This window comes from Chrysoperla carnea, chromosome 5 (assembly GCF_905475395.1).
Source record: "Chrysoperla carnea chromosome 5, inChrCarn1.1, whole genome shotgun sequence".
Classification (NCBI taxonomy): Eukaryota; Metazoa; Arthropoda; class Insecta; order Neuroptera; family Chrysopidae; genus Chrysoperla; species Chrysoperla carnea.
This window is the reverse complement of record NC_058341.1, coordinates 56,430,354-56,447,177: the sequence shown is the minus strand read 5'-3', so window position 1 is coordinate 56,447,177 and position 16,824 is coordinate 56,430,354. Positions and strand designations below refer to the sequence as shown.

Sequence of the window (16,824 nt, the reverse complement as noted above, 5' to 3'; positions counted from 1 at the left end):
ACTCATTAAAGCAACCCGTAGAACTAGGTCCAATATGATATCCGATCATGATATACCCCCATCAAACTCAAAGTTATTTTAAATTGGTTAACTACAAAACGAGCTAATAGCCATTCTAGATTAAAATGACTCACCCTGTATAATGAAAATAAAACCGTACGTTTTGCCCCACTTCTTAAAATATCTCGGAAACCAATAACTTTAAAGCTTCGAGGCTATTAAGACTTATTTTATACAATTCAAAAATTTACTTACTCCAAATCTTCTAAAAATTTTACTAAAAGACATTTTTTATAATGGTCTTTTCCTGATGAATACAAGCCGTTTTTATACATCAACGAATATGGTATCTCGATTAACTTAGATATCAAATTTCGTTCCAATTGGAATAAATTATGTGCGTAAAAGATACATTGTTCAATTTTATCTTGAATTAATAATTAGAAATTTGATATCGGTTTTAGTTTCATGCTTCCCCGCTTTTTATTATTTGATTGATTTATTAATTACTATAAATATATTGAGGAAGTAAATGGAATGTAAATTATGGAAAAATGTAAGGTCATATGGTTTGGCTTATTATCCAGTTAATTTTTATATGAATAAGTAAACAAATAGTAGTGGTGAACTGATCTTGTTACATTAAGGATGCTGTACATAGTTGAGAAGGTCCGGTTCTACCAACATTAACATAAATTCAGTACACTACTATCTTCAGATATTTGTTCATAGAATTAACCCAATTTGGGAAATTTTCCAAAATTTGCTTTCTCAGTTTACTTTCAGTAAATATAAACATTTAAGGATGTATGAGCACGACAACAATGTTTGATTTAAAAGCTCAAGTTTTCTTCATAAACAGACTTTTACTCAAAGGCTATGTGATTAAAATTTCAGCTTCGGTATCCATGCAAATTTTTAAGAAAAAAATCATTGAGGTCGTTATAAAATACTGAATTGCTCTTATAGTAGAGTGAAATTACGCCTTGTGTATGGATTAAAAGTTCGAGCAACGAAACTTTGGGGTTTTTCTTTTCACATCAAAATAAGTATTTTTTGAAATTTTTTACTTTCCCGGAGTGGTGCAACATGTTTAAAAAACAAAATGGCGTCAAAAATGAAATTTTTTTCAGAAATTTTATCATTTTTATTTTATATTCGCAAAAGGAGGCATCGGTGCATATCCAAATTTGGTAGGTTTGTAGTCCATGTTAAGAACTACTCCTCATAATTTTTTGGTGGGGTTTCGTCCCTTCCCCTCCCAGTTATATATATATGTATACATACATATGGTAAAACAGTTCATTTGACTATAACTTGAAAAATATTCGATTGATTTTAATGAAACTAATATCAATAGTAGGTTTTATTAGTTACAACTTTCGGTTAAAATTTTAGCGAAATCCGTTAAATAGTTCGGCCAAAATTTCCAATTTAGGAAATTGTTTAAAATGGCTGCCATTTTATGCCATTTTGTCCTACGAGGTTAAATTTTCCAAAATTTTAGATGCTTTTTTTAATATAGCACTTTTTACAACATCCTCCCCTTCCCCTCCCGCTTTCATATTTTTTGCAAATTCAAAATTTTTATGACGTATAAAGGGGTTTTTGGGGTCACTGATCTCGAATTTTGCAATAGATTATTAAAAACAATTGTAATATTTTTAGGGGGTGTACTTATTTGGGCCAAAAGTTCGAGATCAGCGACCCCAAAAACCTCTTTATACGTCATAAAAATTTTGAATTTGCAAAAAATATGAAAGCGGGAGGGGAAGGGGAGGATGTTGTAAAAAGTGCTATATTAATAAAAGCATCTAAAATTTTGGGTTACTTTAGCATTTTAAACTATTTTGACCTCTTTTTAAAATCTTTTAAGACACATTTATTTCATACACCCCTTCCCCCTTACAGCGCGGGGGTTAAAACTTAAAAATTTTGCTTTAAACCATATAGACCTTTTTTAAAAATAGTTTTCTCATGCCAAAGCAAAAAACACCCCCCAAAGCCAGTCCATACACCCCCCAAACAATTATTTCCAGAAAGTGCCAAATTTTCCGTTTTTCGCAAAAATATGGATCAAGGAGTCATTTTACGGGTAAGCCACTTATTATAAAATCGAAAGACAATAAAAAATGCTACAATTTAAAAAAAAATTTAACCTCGTAGGACAAAATGGCATAAAATGGCAGCCATTTTAAACAATTTCCTAAATTGGAAATTTTGGCCGAACTATTTAACGGATTTCGCTAAAATTTTAACCGAAAGTTGTAACTAATAAAACCTACTATTGATATTAGTTTCATTAAAATCAATCGAATATTTTTCAAGTTATAGTCAAATGAACTGTTTTACCATATGTATGTATACATATATATATAACTGGGAGGGGAAGGGACGAAACCCCACCAAAAAATTATGAGGAGTAGTTCTTAACATGGACTACAAACCTACCAAATTTGGATATGCACCGATGCCTCCTTTTGCGAATATAAAATAAAAATGATAAAATTTCTGAAAAAAATTTCATTTTTGACGCCATTTTGTTTTTTAAACATGTTGCACCACTCCGGGAAAGTAAAAAATTTCAAAAAATACTTATTTTGATGTGAAAAGAAAAACCCCAAAGTTTCGTTGCTCGGACTTTTAATCCATATAACAGCCTTTTTTTGCTTAGATTTACTCCAGTATTATGGAGAAATCTTAAAAACGACATATTTTGAAAGTCTTTGATAATTTTGACTTGGAACGAATGAACACAAATTAAATAAAAACTTTTTAATAGAAAGTAAACATATTAGCAATGATATAGGAAAGAGAAAAACCAAGGCCATTCATATAAGGCATGTGCGAGCGGGGTAGATTTAGGGTTGAAATTATTTTTATCTTATTTTTAACGAATTATTACAACTTCATGAATGTGGACGAAAAAAAAAAAGTATAAAATTTTTCTATATCTATCTGCCTTGGTTTTCGAAATATCAAAAGCTGGATAATTCCAGAAAATTTTCAATTTTCAATATTCTGAAAATTACTCCAGATGTCGAAAAATTTTATTATTTTTTTTCGTCTTATATCGTCAAGTTAACACATAATTCGCTATCAAAATTAAAAATTTAATTATTTTATTTGTTAACCTGTAATTTCTTGAAGATTAGTAAGTCACAAATATCTCCTCATAAGACCACAAAGCTCTAAGTATTTTGAGATATTTTTCTTAAAAGTTGACAAAAGAATATGATTTTTAAATATTATACTTTTATCAACTTGTGACAAAATATCTCCAAAATTAAATTATGTTACATAACTGGACTTTTACGTAACTGTAACATTTTCGTTAAAATCTATTTAATGAATGTGACAATCTTAAATTGGATAGTCTCTTCTGTCACATTCTAAAATTCCTAAAATTTTTAGAATGTTGTAAACATAACTCGTAACACACGTCTCAGTATAAACAACAAGCACCCTTTTTTATTTAAATAAAACGGACGTTATTTTTAACAAAAGGATGTTTTTGTTTCCGCGCCACTTATGGTATGGAATTTTATGCAAATTTTAATTAAAATCACACGACTCTGTGACATATTTGGGCAGCAAGTAAATACCTATATTATGTGATTCGCAATTTTAATTAAATTTAAAATAAAACAAATACAAATAATAACTAACAAAGTTAGTTGTTTAAAATACCTTACATAAGGTCTGTTGTTAGCTAATAAAAGGCACATGTAGATATAAATCGGGAAAATTCAGGGAGTATAATTGTACTTATCTGGGAATGTGATTTCCCGGAATAAATAGGAAAATTTGAGAGTTATCAAAAATCTTGAAAACTATTAAGCCATAAAGCAGTTTTGTATTTTTTATGGGCATTAATTACCTTCTCCGATTTATCCAAATCAAAAATTTTTTATATTTTTTTCGATTTTACCGATTGCTGACTTTTCTTATTTTATCCGTACATTTTTTAAAATATACCAAGAAATGAATAGTTTTTGTTGCAACTGTTTTTAAAATATTACGATACAAGTTCATTTGACGATTAGATTAGTCGTTTTCAAGATATTGCGGAAAAATCTCTCCAAATTATAAATTCTTATAGAATTACTAAAACAATCGTTTGTAATAATGAGGCCGTTTTTTATATTTTTTGAGTCAAAATTATTCTATATATCGATTTTAACAAATTCAGAGACAAAAATTTATTTGCGATTTTTTCGTTTTTTTAAAGAAAATTCGAAAAAATTGAGAAAAGATTTTTGTTCCCAATTTCGATTAAACTCATCAAGTATACTCAGTGTCACAAAAAAATGCAAGGATTACATATCCATGCATTTTTGTGACACTGAGTGTACACTAAAATTAATTTAGACCAGGGCTTCTTAAACTATGGGTCGCGACCCCATTTGGGGTCGCGTAGCAAAATTCTGGGGTCGCGAGAGGTAAAAATACAATTTAACAGAAAATGTTTTTTAACTTGTAAAATTATTGTTATAAAGATAAAATAACAATTATCGTAGATAAATATATCATAAAATCTTCTAGTTCGGAAAGATTGTTTGTACCTGCATTTCTATTAAGCGTATTATAATAACTTGAATAACATTTACTATGAATTATGAAATGTTATTGGAATTAATAAAAAATATAAATTTATTTTTGTCAATCTCTAAAAGCCGAAATAATCCCGAGAAATAATTATCAACAAAATTTCTAGGTATTAATGCTGAAGAAACAGCTTTAACACATATTAAATCCCAATATCGTTCAGCGATAAAAAATGTTGAAGAGGTCTTACGTCCAGCAGTTTCAAACGTTCCACCAGGATTTGATTTGTTATGCAATAAAAATCAGGCACATCCATCTCATTAAATTTTTAACTTATACTTTAATTTAATGCTTTCCACGCAACTACTTGAATATATTCGAGAGAATTAAGACGGTCAGAATCCACTTTTATTTTTGAAACTATAATAAATACAATTTTATAATTTTTTGTGCAATTTTTAATTTTATATTTTCAAAACGAATTCTAAACTTATATATTTTCATATGTATATGTATATTGTTACCTAATAAATAAATCATCAAAAAATATTAATTTATTTTTCTTTTATATTTGTATGGGGTCGTCAAGAAACTCGCAATCATAAATGGGGTCGTGAATTACAAAAGTTTAAGAAGCCCTGATTTAGACCCAAAAAAATAAAAAAATCGTGTTTATTAATATGATTCGATTCATAGTTTCTTGGATATCGTAAAAAATTTCATTTCTAGGGGCAATTTCAGGTAATTTCTTATAAACTATTTATTTTATGGCCCAATAAAGTTTATTTTCGTGATTTTTGATTTAATTTTTACAATTTTATAGAATCCACAACATCTGGCTTGACATGTCAGAGTTCTTCCATCGGACCTACCGAGTTGTATGATAACTGTGTAAGTACAATTAAAAAACCACATGGTGTCAAAGTGTATCGAAGGATTGTACAATTCCAGTAGCTCAGGTAGTTGACCTGGCAAGTCACAACCTCTGGCTACAGTTTCGATTCTTTCTCAAGTGAAACTTTCTTTCGGTTATATAACATGCCGAATAAAAAAACCAGTATTCCTCATTTAAGGCAAATAATAATGATACGGATTGCTAATTACTCATTGAGAATATTATAAATTTTATTTAGTTGTTTATTCATCGCACAAATAAATAAGAGATTTTTATGAATCATGTTATGTTATTACAAAAAAAAAGTCGTTCGGCAGCGTCATGTGATTCATGAGTTTTTTTTCTAGTTAGAGTTTACTGCAAAAAAAAAATTGCGGCGCTGGTTTGTAGTTATTACTATATATACTCTTCTAACACACCTAAATTATTTGTTCTCTTTATTTAATTTTCAATAATTTATATTTAAGTAGAAAAAAGATGGAGATTTTGGATTTGAGATAGTATCTATTATTAGTTTTTTGATTAGCAATTACTCGCCAATATATTAATTACACCTATGTAATGGCTATAAGGTAACGTGGACAACTTATGATATATGATGAGTCGGGTAACCTATCCATAAAATGTGTCACCTAATGACTCATTTGATAATTTCATATGACACAGTTCACATTTTTATTGAGTTTAGAAAATCTAGAAAATTTATTAATATAAATTAACGAGTTTAAACATTAAAACGAACTCTTTAATAATGTATAAAATGAAAATGAATAATAATAATAATAATGGGGTTTAACCTCCGTTTCTCTGACATATAGGCATATAACAGAGGCCACTCACATCATTATTTGTTAATCTTTGTTTATTTAATTACAAACATATTTACAATTACATTTTGATGTGGGTGAAGTCGGTTACTACGTTCTTATCTAAGCGACGACAATGTGATCAATTCTACCGCCCCCATTAATCATAATTGTTCACACTGCCGCTGCCTGGATTCGAACCCGCAATCTAGGTCTAAGTAGACAAATGGTCTATGACTAATGCCTTAGACCGCTCGGCCACTAAGGCTCTGATGAATAAAAGAATAACATTTTGGTTTGGTTACAATTGTACGGTAATCCTTAGGCCGAAAAGTAGGCTAGAAATCTGGACATCATTAACATCAAATGTTAGAATCTCTCTAAAAAACATTTAAAGCTTTTTTCGGTAATTCTCAATTTTGTTACGAAAACTGAACTTAGATCCTATTAAGGATGTATGAGCATGACAACAATGTTTGATTTAAAGGCTCAAAATTTTTTTATATGTAGACTTTCACCCAAAGAATTTGTGGTTAAAATTTAAGCAAATTTTGTATCCATGCAAATTTTGGTCTTATGGAGAAATTTCGACATATTTTGAAAGTTTTTGATAATTTTCACTTAGAATGAATAAAAACAAATTTAAAAAAATCTTTTTAATTGAAAGTAAACATATTAGCAATTATATAGAAAAGAAAAAACCAAGTGTCTGCATCAATATAATGAATGCACGAGCAGGATAGATTTTGGGATGAAATTATTTTTATCTTATTTTCAATTTTGATGATGAATTTCACTATAACTTCATGAATATGGATTAAATGAGAATAAAATTTTTTCGATATCTGCCTTGGTTTTCGAAATAACGAATGCTGAATAATTAAACAAAATTTTCAATTATCAATATTTTAAAAATACGCCAGATATTGAAAAATGTTATTCTTACTTTTCGTCTTATACTGTCAAGTTAATACATTATTCAACATCAAAATTGAAAAAATACATTTTTTAAATTTGCATCCCCGCTAACATGCTCTTACCTCCCTAATTCTATCGATAAAGGATACGAAACTGAAACAAAATTGATAAAAGGCGTCGGGATTTTTACTAATTTTGGGGCCAGTTGGACTATTAAGCAAAAGTTTGTATATATAAAGTTTAAAAAAAAATTGTTGCATTTTTTATATTTTGAAGTTCCCCAACCCGAATTTTTAATATAAAACATCACTTGGACTAATACATGCAGCATTGGACCATATTAAGTTCAAAATAAAGGGTTCTTGTTATGCCACCTTCCTTAAAAGATGCCAGTGCATCAAATTATATATTTAAAAGTATTTTTAATTTGTAATAAAGCAATGAGTTTTTCTTTTTGACAATAGATTACGTTTTAACAAACCTTTCATTACATAACTGTAAACTTGTATATGGAGGTCGTGTGGTGTTTATAATAAAATTTATTTTTGCATTATTTATTTGTTTGTTAAATAGAAGGATAAAAATACATTGATTATGTAAATAATATTTATAATTATTTATAACATTATGAAAGGAATTTTGATAAGATGATTATTTTTTATTTTCATAATTTAATGTTTAATTGTCCTCATTAATGAAATGTTTTTCATTCTGAAATATCTTTACTTTTTTTTTTTTTTTATAAATTGCAATTATTATTACTAGAATGTTTATTAAATATCTAATATTGACTGTATTAATTATAAAATTCCAATTATTTTAAAGAGAAAACTTCTAATGTATTTTGTATCATTCGAGCTTAAAAATTTCCCAAATCGAAATTAAACTTTGATTGAATGTAGAGATTGATCAATTAACCCGACCAATTTTGGTTGAATTCAAAATTTGAATATGAAAAAAAAAAAGTCTACGAAATTCAGTTTTGGAAGAAAGTTATAAAAACTATGATTCTTGAAGTAAAGGTTAACATCTTATCCTTTTTTTGAACTCATAGAATTTTGAAGTACCAAAATATCAGTGCATTCATTCAACGGCAGATTCATATTAATATGGACTAGCTACTCAATGACATCTGAAACCGTTAAAATTAAGGTTAATATCATAAAAACTAATCTTACCTAAGCCTGAGAAAAGTTCACGAAACATTTTTAACTCTAATAGAACTTCACATAGCTTCAGTGGCGGGTTTACCGGGAAGCAAAGGATGCAATTGCTTGGGGCCCCGCTTGGACAGGGGCCCCAAAAAATGGAAAATTTTGAAACACATTCGAAAATTTGAAAAAAAAAAAAAATAAATAACACATGAAAAAAAGAAAAAATCCATGTCAACAATATCGATCATTCATTGTCCCAAAACGATTTAGTGATTTAGGCTTAGAAAAGTTAGTGATTTAGGCTTACTGTTTATCGAAAAAGACAAGCTTGAAAAACTTGACTTTGATGATGTCATTCATCAATTTGCGACTGAGAAAAGTTGTAATTTAGATAGTAAATTATAAGTTAACTGTAAAATATATTGATTATGCAAAATTAACTAGTTATTCATTATTTTGAAATATCGGGGGGGGGGGGGGATTTTAAAATGAGGGCCCCAAAAACCTGATTTTGCTTGGCGCCCCGTCAGAGGTAAATCCGGCACTGCATAGCTTAGCAAAATTCTTTTGCCTTGGTTCTATAATTGAACGAAATCTATAAAATCTTAAAAAATAGATATAACTTACTACCACGGCGTCCCGTCAAGAAATGCTGTAAGTTAGACTACACATTCTTTCATTGATCTTTCCTACAGATGATTTTATCACAGATAAGCCAATTTTAGTCAAATAAAATTTTTCGCAGTTTCTTAATTTAACCAAATTTTGTTTTATTTATTTTTTATTTTCTTTACTTTCATAGCGTCAATGAAATATGAAAAATGGATTTTCACCAAAATAAATTGAGTAACAAATGTTTTTTTTTCTTTTATAAAATTGTAAAAACGTTTTTACATTTCGTTTTTATTTTAAACTATTTTACAATCCGTTAAGTCAATTTGTATTGCTCCATTTTCTTTTTTCGCATTCAAACGAAATTATGTTTAAAAGAAAATTCAAGAAAAATAAACTAAAGTGATGTTTAACTAGCGTAGCGCGAAATATTACAACTTTACATTTCGACATTTTACATAAAACAACGTTGGTAACTATTTTAAATTTAGGTACGATAGTATAAAGTGCATTTTTATTGGTACAGTGTGTGCTATGAAGAGGGGTACAAAATTTTTATAGAAATTACTATGGAAATAAAAAAACTTTGTATCTACATTATATTATGGTATTTTTTTACTTTTTAGGGCATATGCATTTATTTTGTAATAGTTTTTTTTTTGCATTCGGTTTCTTTATTTGGGTTTTCTTTCATTGCCTAAGACAATTATTTTTATCCAAATCACAAAGAGTTAATAACTTTTATTGATACCCGATTTTTATGGATTATACTCGGTTCATTCAAAATTTTTATTGTGTTTGGTTACGAATTTAATAGGGTAACGAAAACCACAAAAATACAGAAATTTAGTACGTTTGTTGATTAGTTGAGCAGCTCGAGATATCGCAGAAAATTCCTCTAAAACATGGGGCTTCAGTTTATCGCACAGCTTTCGAAATATTGCATGAAATTACACGAGAAAAAATACAAAAGTCAAGCTAAATTTGAACTAGAGATCATTCTGATATTTAAAGAAACGTAAATATTAGAAAGAACTACACTTTCTACTCATTTTTCTGGATTTAGTAACATTTTGTACTGTAAATAAAACAGTGGCGTAACAGTGTCAAAATCAATCTTTAAAGTCAATATTAAAACATCATAAAATATTTATAAACATGTACACTGGGCTGCTATGTTTAACATTTATTGAACCGTGTAACATTATAGTTATTGATTCATGGGCGTATAATACATGGACTTCTTAATACACTGCACATAACCTCTGACATGGCATACAAATAAAAAGTTTTAAATTAAAGAGGCTATAAAACGTTTTGAAAAAACATGATTTGATATTAAATTTATAAATCGTATGAGTGAATTACGATTATTATTTCCAATTCAAGTTAAATCAATTTCTGAAATTTTACACATTTTTCACTTTGTTATTTTTCAATTCGCGAAGATTGCAAAATAAATCCTTGCTACAAACTTATTCCTAATCCTATACCACATGTATGTAATGTGGCTATCTAGGAGGGGATAGAACTTTCCACGAAAGCATTAATATCCTGCCGTATTTTCATAAATGGGATCATTGTCTCCAACCTACTCATTATTTGATCCATGTTTGTTGTTGTAAAATCTAGAACTCATAAAGCCGACAGTTTTCTGATCACTGGATTTACTTCGATGGCTCGAAAATTTACTAAAAATAGTTTTGAAAGTAAAATATTTTGCGGAAAAAGAGCTAGATTTGTGCCCTCTAAACTTGTTTTAGTTACTTTATTATTTTGCGAGTTATTTAACGATAAAAAAAAATTTTTGCATTTAAATTGCACTATTCCAAAAAATATATATCCGAAACCGCTAGAGATAGAACCACTTTTTGAGCATGTTGTCAGTACCTCAATAAAATAAATTCCCGTGGTAAATGGATCAGTTTTTGTGCTGAATGAAACATAAAGAAAGGTACGAGCAACTTTCTTTTCAGTATAACTGCGTTAATTTTCATGCAAATGACTTGAAATTGCTTTCTTTTCGGGGTTTTTAATAGTATTTTAAAAAGTGTATCATATACTTTTCAAAAAACGTCAAATTTTTCAGTTATTTGACGTTAAATACTCCAATTGCCGGTGAAAAGGCAGCTGTCTTCAACCAGTAGTACTCTAATCTTTTCCTTTTTTTATAAGCTAAATTTTCTGTAGAAAGCTTTTTTTCGTAGGATGTCAATTTCTCTAGTAAAAAACTGATGATAAGCGTAATTTTTTCAATGAAAAACGGCGAATTTCATTCGATTATAACCCGGAAAGTACTGACTTTTCGAAATATGCTTTAAGGGCACTTTTTGCTTAGAATTCACCCCTCTATCGATTCTCGTTTTTGTTTCCATAAATTTTTCCACTCCCCTGTGCAAAAGCATCACTCGGCATTATAGAACTTTTGTTTCTTAGGGTCTTATATTTTTATCGTCAAATTTTCAAGTCATTCGGAGTTATAGAAAATAATTTAGAGATTTAACACTCGTATACTGTACTAATAGAACAGACGAGAATTTACATTTCTGAAATAAAATATATTTGAAAAAGTTGTGGAATGAAAAACTTTATAACTTTTAAAATAATAGTTATTATTTTTCGAGTTATTTTGTGTTTTTTTTACACCCGTTATATTAGAGTTCTTTACCGGCTCTCCGAATATGTAAGCAGTCAATGTTAACGTCCATGTATTTATTAACTATCGTATTCTATGTGTGTGCAGAAAGTAATCATTATTTTACTTGAATAGGAGTTAACTTCATATTCGTTTGCTGGATACTGTAAGCAAGATATGCCTGCAGTCAGCTGAGCTTATTATATATTGAAGTAAATAGAATCAATGGAAAACTGAAGAAAATATATATTAATATTTATTTACTTTCTAGTTTTCTTTTCCATCAATAGGAAAATTTCCATTTGATTATATTATGTGTATTCGATACGAATTTTATTAAGGATTTTGATGTAAATTTATTTATTTATTTACCTATGTTGTGATCTGTATTTATTTAGGATTGAAACAAATAATCGAATTATTTTGGTTCTGATTAGATAAGAGCTATACATTTCTAAATTGGAATTAAAACAAAACGGTATAAGATACCAAAATGATATTTTTTTAATTTTGACATTGGATCATGACATTTTTATTTAAAAATGATTTCATGTAAATAACGGTCCTAAAAAGGAAAAATCTATTTCCATTTTCAAATATACAATCTACTATGCCTCCCAACAAACAATTAACGCTGAAACTCATTTTTAGTTAATAACAATACCACGATTGAATGTCTAAAAGAAAATCATATTGGTATCTTATACCGTTTTGCTTAAATTTCAAATATAAAACCTACTAACCCAATTTGATCACTCTGTACAAATATTAGACGAGCCAAGGAACGGTCAAAATGAGTCAAGTCAATCCAAACCACTTAAACTCAAGAACGGTTCAGTTTTTTAGTAAAAATGTTTAAAACCTTAAAGATTACCACTCATATGTTTTAGTAATAGGTTTGATTCTTTAAAAGCAACAACTTTCTTATTAAAAGTGTTCTTTTATCTCTTATCTTATATCTTCTTATATCTATCTTCTATCTCTTATTATCTTATGATGCATAAGAATGAGCTTTTGATTGAATCACGTGCCTTTGAACTTTATAATCTTGCGGATACTTATTTTAAAAATATGTAAAGTAAAAAAATAAACACCCTATATATAGTAATTAAAATCATAACAATTTAATTAAAGTTTTATATCAACAAAACTTATTTATTAATTAGATTAATAAACGAAGAGTATATTTTTAAGGTTCTAAATTTATCAATCAAATAAACTAATTAATTAAAATTTAATTTGTCAATCATTCATAATTTCTAAATATAATTTATGAGATAAAAACATGAAAATATCAAAATCATTAATGATTTAACAATTAATTAGTAATTAAAATTTATAATTATTACTGAATAATATAATTACTATAGACAGAATTTTGTAACTGATATCTGTGCAATTTTATTTATTAATTTTAACGGGGATTCCAATTATACTAAGAGTATTAAAAAATCGTTAAAAATATATGTAAATATTAAACATACAGAGCCAAAACCTTATTTCAGTGGCACAAAAATCCGAGCTTGTGATTTTATTCCACTTAAGGTAGTTTGAGCATCAAGGCAATTTTAAATTTAGGATTTAAATTATTTCAACTTTATTTTCAACTTTGATGATGAATTTTTTTATAACTTCATGCATGTAGACGAAAAATAGGAATAAAATTTTTCGATATTTGCCTTGGTTTTCGAAATATCGAAAGCTAAATAATTAAACAAAACTTTCAATTTTCGATGTTTTGAAAATAACTCCATGATATCGAAAAATTTAATTCTTTTTTTTCGTCTTATATTGTCAAGTTAACATAATTCACCATCAAAATTGAAAATATATATTTTTTTAAATTTGTGTCCCCACTATCCTTAATTAGTAAGGTTTTAACTGAAATATTTTTTTTTTTTTTTTTTTTATAATTTCCACCGACTAGTTTTGGAAAAATCTATGAAAACATATCATCCATATACCGTTTTACCATAAAACCAATGTTAAATATGCCTACTATTGAAGTCATTTATTCATTTAAATAATCGAGCAACCCCTCTAAAATTTTCAGAATTGATTTAGGCTTAGTTCAACTTCATATAAAAACAAATCAAGCTTTTTATTAAAAATGGCCTTGATGCTCGTACATCCTTAAATCCGGTGAATGTGTAAATTTGTGGGCCGATGAAGTTGGCTCTCCTTTGGTTCCAAATTTTTGGTGATATTTATGAAGATCTTCATGCAATTACAGGTGGTTCCAAACTGCCTTTCTATGACGTTGGTAATTAATGAAGAGACCTTTGAAAAATGTAACAGAATCTTTAATGTGTGAAAATTCATACTTATCCGAGCTTATTAATCTTTTAAAAACGACCACACACGTGATACAGAACAGTATAATTTATATTATTACAAAATTTTATTTAGTATGACATTAATTGCTTTTCTCGAAATGGTTCAAAACTTTTTCTCTACCGAAAAATATGAGTCATTGTATATAGAAAATTCTACACCGAATAAGAGAAAAAAGGACCACTTTTTACTACATATAGAATAGAAAAGGATAACAAATATTTGTACATAGCAGACAGCTATGTGTGTAAAAACCTCCTAGACATAGAATCTCTCATATACTCGTATATATAGTAAAATCAGCCAGTTAACTGACGGGGAATTCCGTTGTCTGATGACGACGATACCATGCCAGACCATGATAGTAGTATTAGAGTGTTTATGTATGTGTGTATGTATGGTATATACAAATTCTGGCAAAATGCCAACAAGAGAAAGTACTTTTCTCTATATAACACATTGTCTGCTGCAGCCAATGTTTTAAAGTAGAAAAATAAATAGAAAAATGTAACAGCAAAGTACCTTACTCTTATTATAAGAAAAATCTATTGTTGAGAAAAATTGTATAATCAAGTCCCTATTACGTCATCGTTTATAATGGAAAATGAATGACTTTTAAATTTAAAACTAATTTAGTTGAGGGGGATAGAAATTTTTTACTTTTTTTATTTACTATTTATGATATTGAGAAAATTTATTGCTATTTCTGATACTGAAGAATTGATGAAATTACTTAGGCAATCGTTATTTGAAAAAATGAAAAAACTTTTCAAATGAATTTTTTTAAATTGCTAATAACATAATGTTCATACTTTTCGAGTTTAGAATCGTATATTTTACATATTGATGATATAGAAAAGAAAGTTTTTGTCTTACCAAACAAAAGTTATTTTCGAAGCTTCAAATGAAGTGTGGGGGTAGCCAATTTTCAAATGGTAAATACGGGTGACAACAGACTTGGAAAATGTGGAATGATTAGGTATTTATTGCAACCTGGAAATATCTGGGAATTTGAAAAAGTTTTTAAGATATCAAGGAATTTTAAAGCTTAAAATTTTAGATGCTATGTCGGTTTCTCGAGAGGACTAATTTTTTTTTAAATCGACATCTTTGAACTTATTATTTTTTAGTAAAGGTTTGTTTATTCAGGATCATTAGTTTAAAAGATGAATTTTCTTGCTCTTAAAAAAAAAGCGTTTGATTAACGCTGAATTAGTGAAATAATCATTCAAGATTTATTAGAAGGAAATATCTTGGTGCCCACCTCAAATTTGTTGGTACAAATAATGCGAATTGGATCTTGAAAAGGTTCTAACTCAAAGGAGGGTTAAGCTAATAAAATTTTTGGGTTGACCATTTACAACAACCTGATAGTAAGTCTGTGATTGAGTGTAGCTTTTATATTACTAACCATATACCAATAGATTACAAGCCCATGCTAAAAATTTTCGGGTGATATGACCCACCAGGAACCATGTTGAAAAAGATGTTCCTATATGTAAAAATAAGTATAATAAAGCACTATGCCGTTTCTTTTGCGCGGAACAGGTGAGAGTATGACTATCATACCCTCTGGTGTCTCACCCCTGCACCAACAAAAAAAGTACGTCGTTGCTGAATACAGTAGAACCTCAGAAGTTAAAGTCCAAGGGAAACACAAAATATTTTAAGTTATAGAAGTTTTAAGTTATCAAGGGTCTATGTTAGGTGAAGGTTAATATAGAGGTATGTACATGTTTCTATGTACCCTAGTTAATATAGAGGTATGTACATGTTTCTATGTAGTTACTGAGGGCCTATACAGAGGTTTTTTTGTTACCGAGGTTTAAGTTATCGAGGTTCTACTGTACTAACTCAGCATAAGTATTCGATGCGAATTACATGAATGCCGTACAGAAATAAATCACCTAGAGCTTCGGAAATTGACGGTAGATTTTTTTTAACTTCCCGTACCAAAGTTACCGAATTTATTTCGATACAAAATTTATATAATTTGCTTCAAATACTAATGCAGCGTTAGTATCAGCGAGGCCGAAGATATTTGCTGATGCAGGGATGAGATACAAAGAGGTGTGACTTTCATATTCTCATCTGTACTCACTGTACAGATGATTCCTTGTGGATTATTTCATCCGAAAAATTTTAGCATGTAGTATACAAACATATTTGGCTGAAAATGGCGGCATTATCCAAACCCTTCCTTAAAATTTTTTTTGAATAAAACAGATAAAACCTTTAAAAACTTCATTCACATTAAAACATCGATTTTCTATTACAAATTTGAAAAAAAAAATTTATGACAAAGAAAATTGAAATGTTCATCTTCAATTCAAATTCAAAAAGCGAATAATTGAGTTGTATTGTAATATAATAATCCTCATTCACAAAATGATTTAATTTTCATGTAATATAAATCAAATTTGTGTATCTTTTTAAATGTCAAAAAAAAAAATATATGAAAGAAATCTTTAAATAACACTCACTTATTTACTCAAACAGACACACATTTCACATTTGATGTGCATTTTATTTGGGATTGTGTTAAAAAACATCGTGTTTTCTAATAAAAGTTGAAACACATTTCTTGTTTCTTGGTGTAGAATCAACGTTAAATATACATACATCAACCCTACTCGAACTGTGTGTTATGTGTTCTTCATGATTAATACCAGTTGCAAACAAGATGTGATGGGTTCTACGTTTAGCACCCACACCAATAAATTTTTGATATTGTCCAAAAATAATATAGTTAGTTTAGTACGAATCGGCGCATAAGTACAAACAACTATTCTATTCGAACATTATGCCTCAAGACCACTTTACCAACCTGATAAAGGTCTTGGCAACGTGTATTTATATCATCAATATAAGACAATTTGAAGAAAATCGTAAAAAAAATGAAATGGACAAGTTGTTTGCACT

General features: G+C 28.5%; 1 protein-coding gene across 1 annotated transcript in view; it reads left to right on the top strand.

Moving 5' to 3' along the window:
• Positions 1 to 16,824, top strand: part of LOC123301473 (synaptic vesicle membrane protein VAT-1 homolog-like) — a 74,378-nt gene that overhangs the window by 10,142 nt on the left and 47,412 nt on the right. The window lies entirely within an intron of this gene.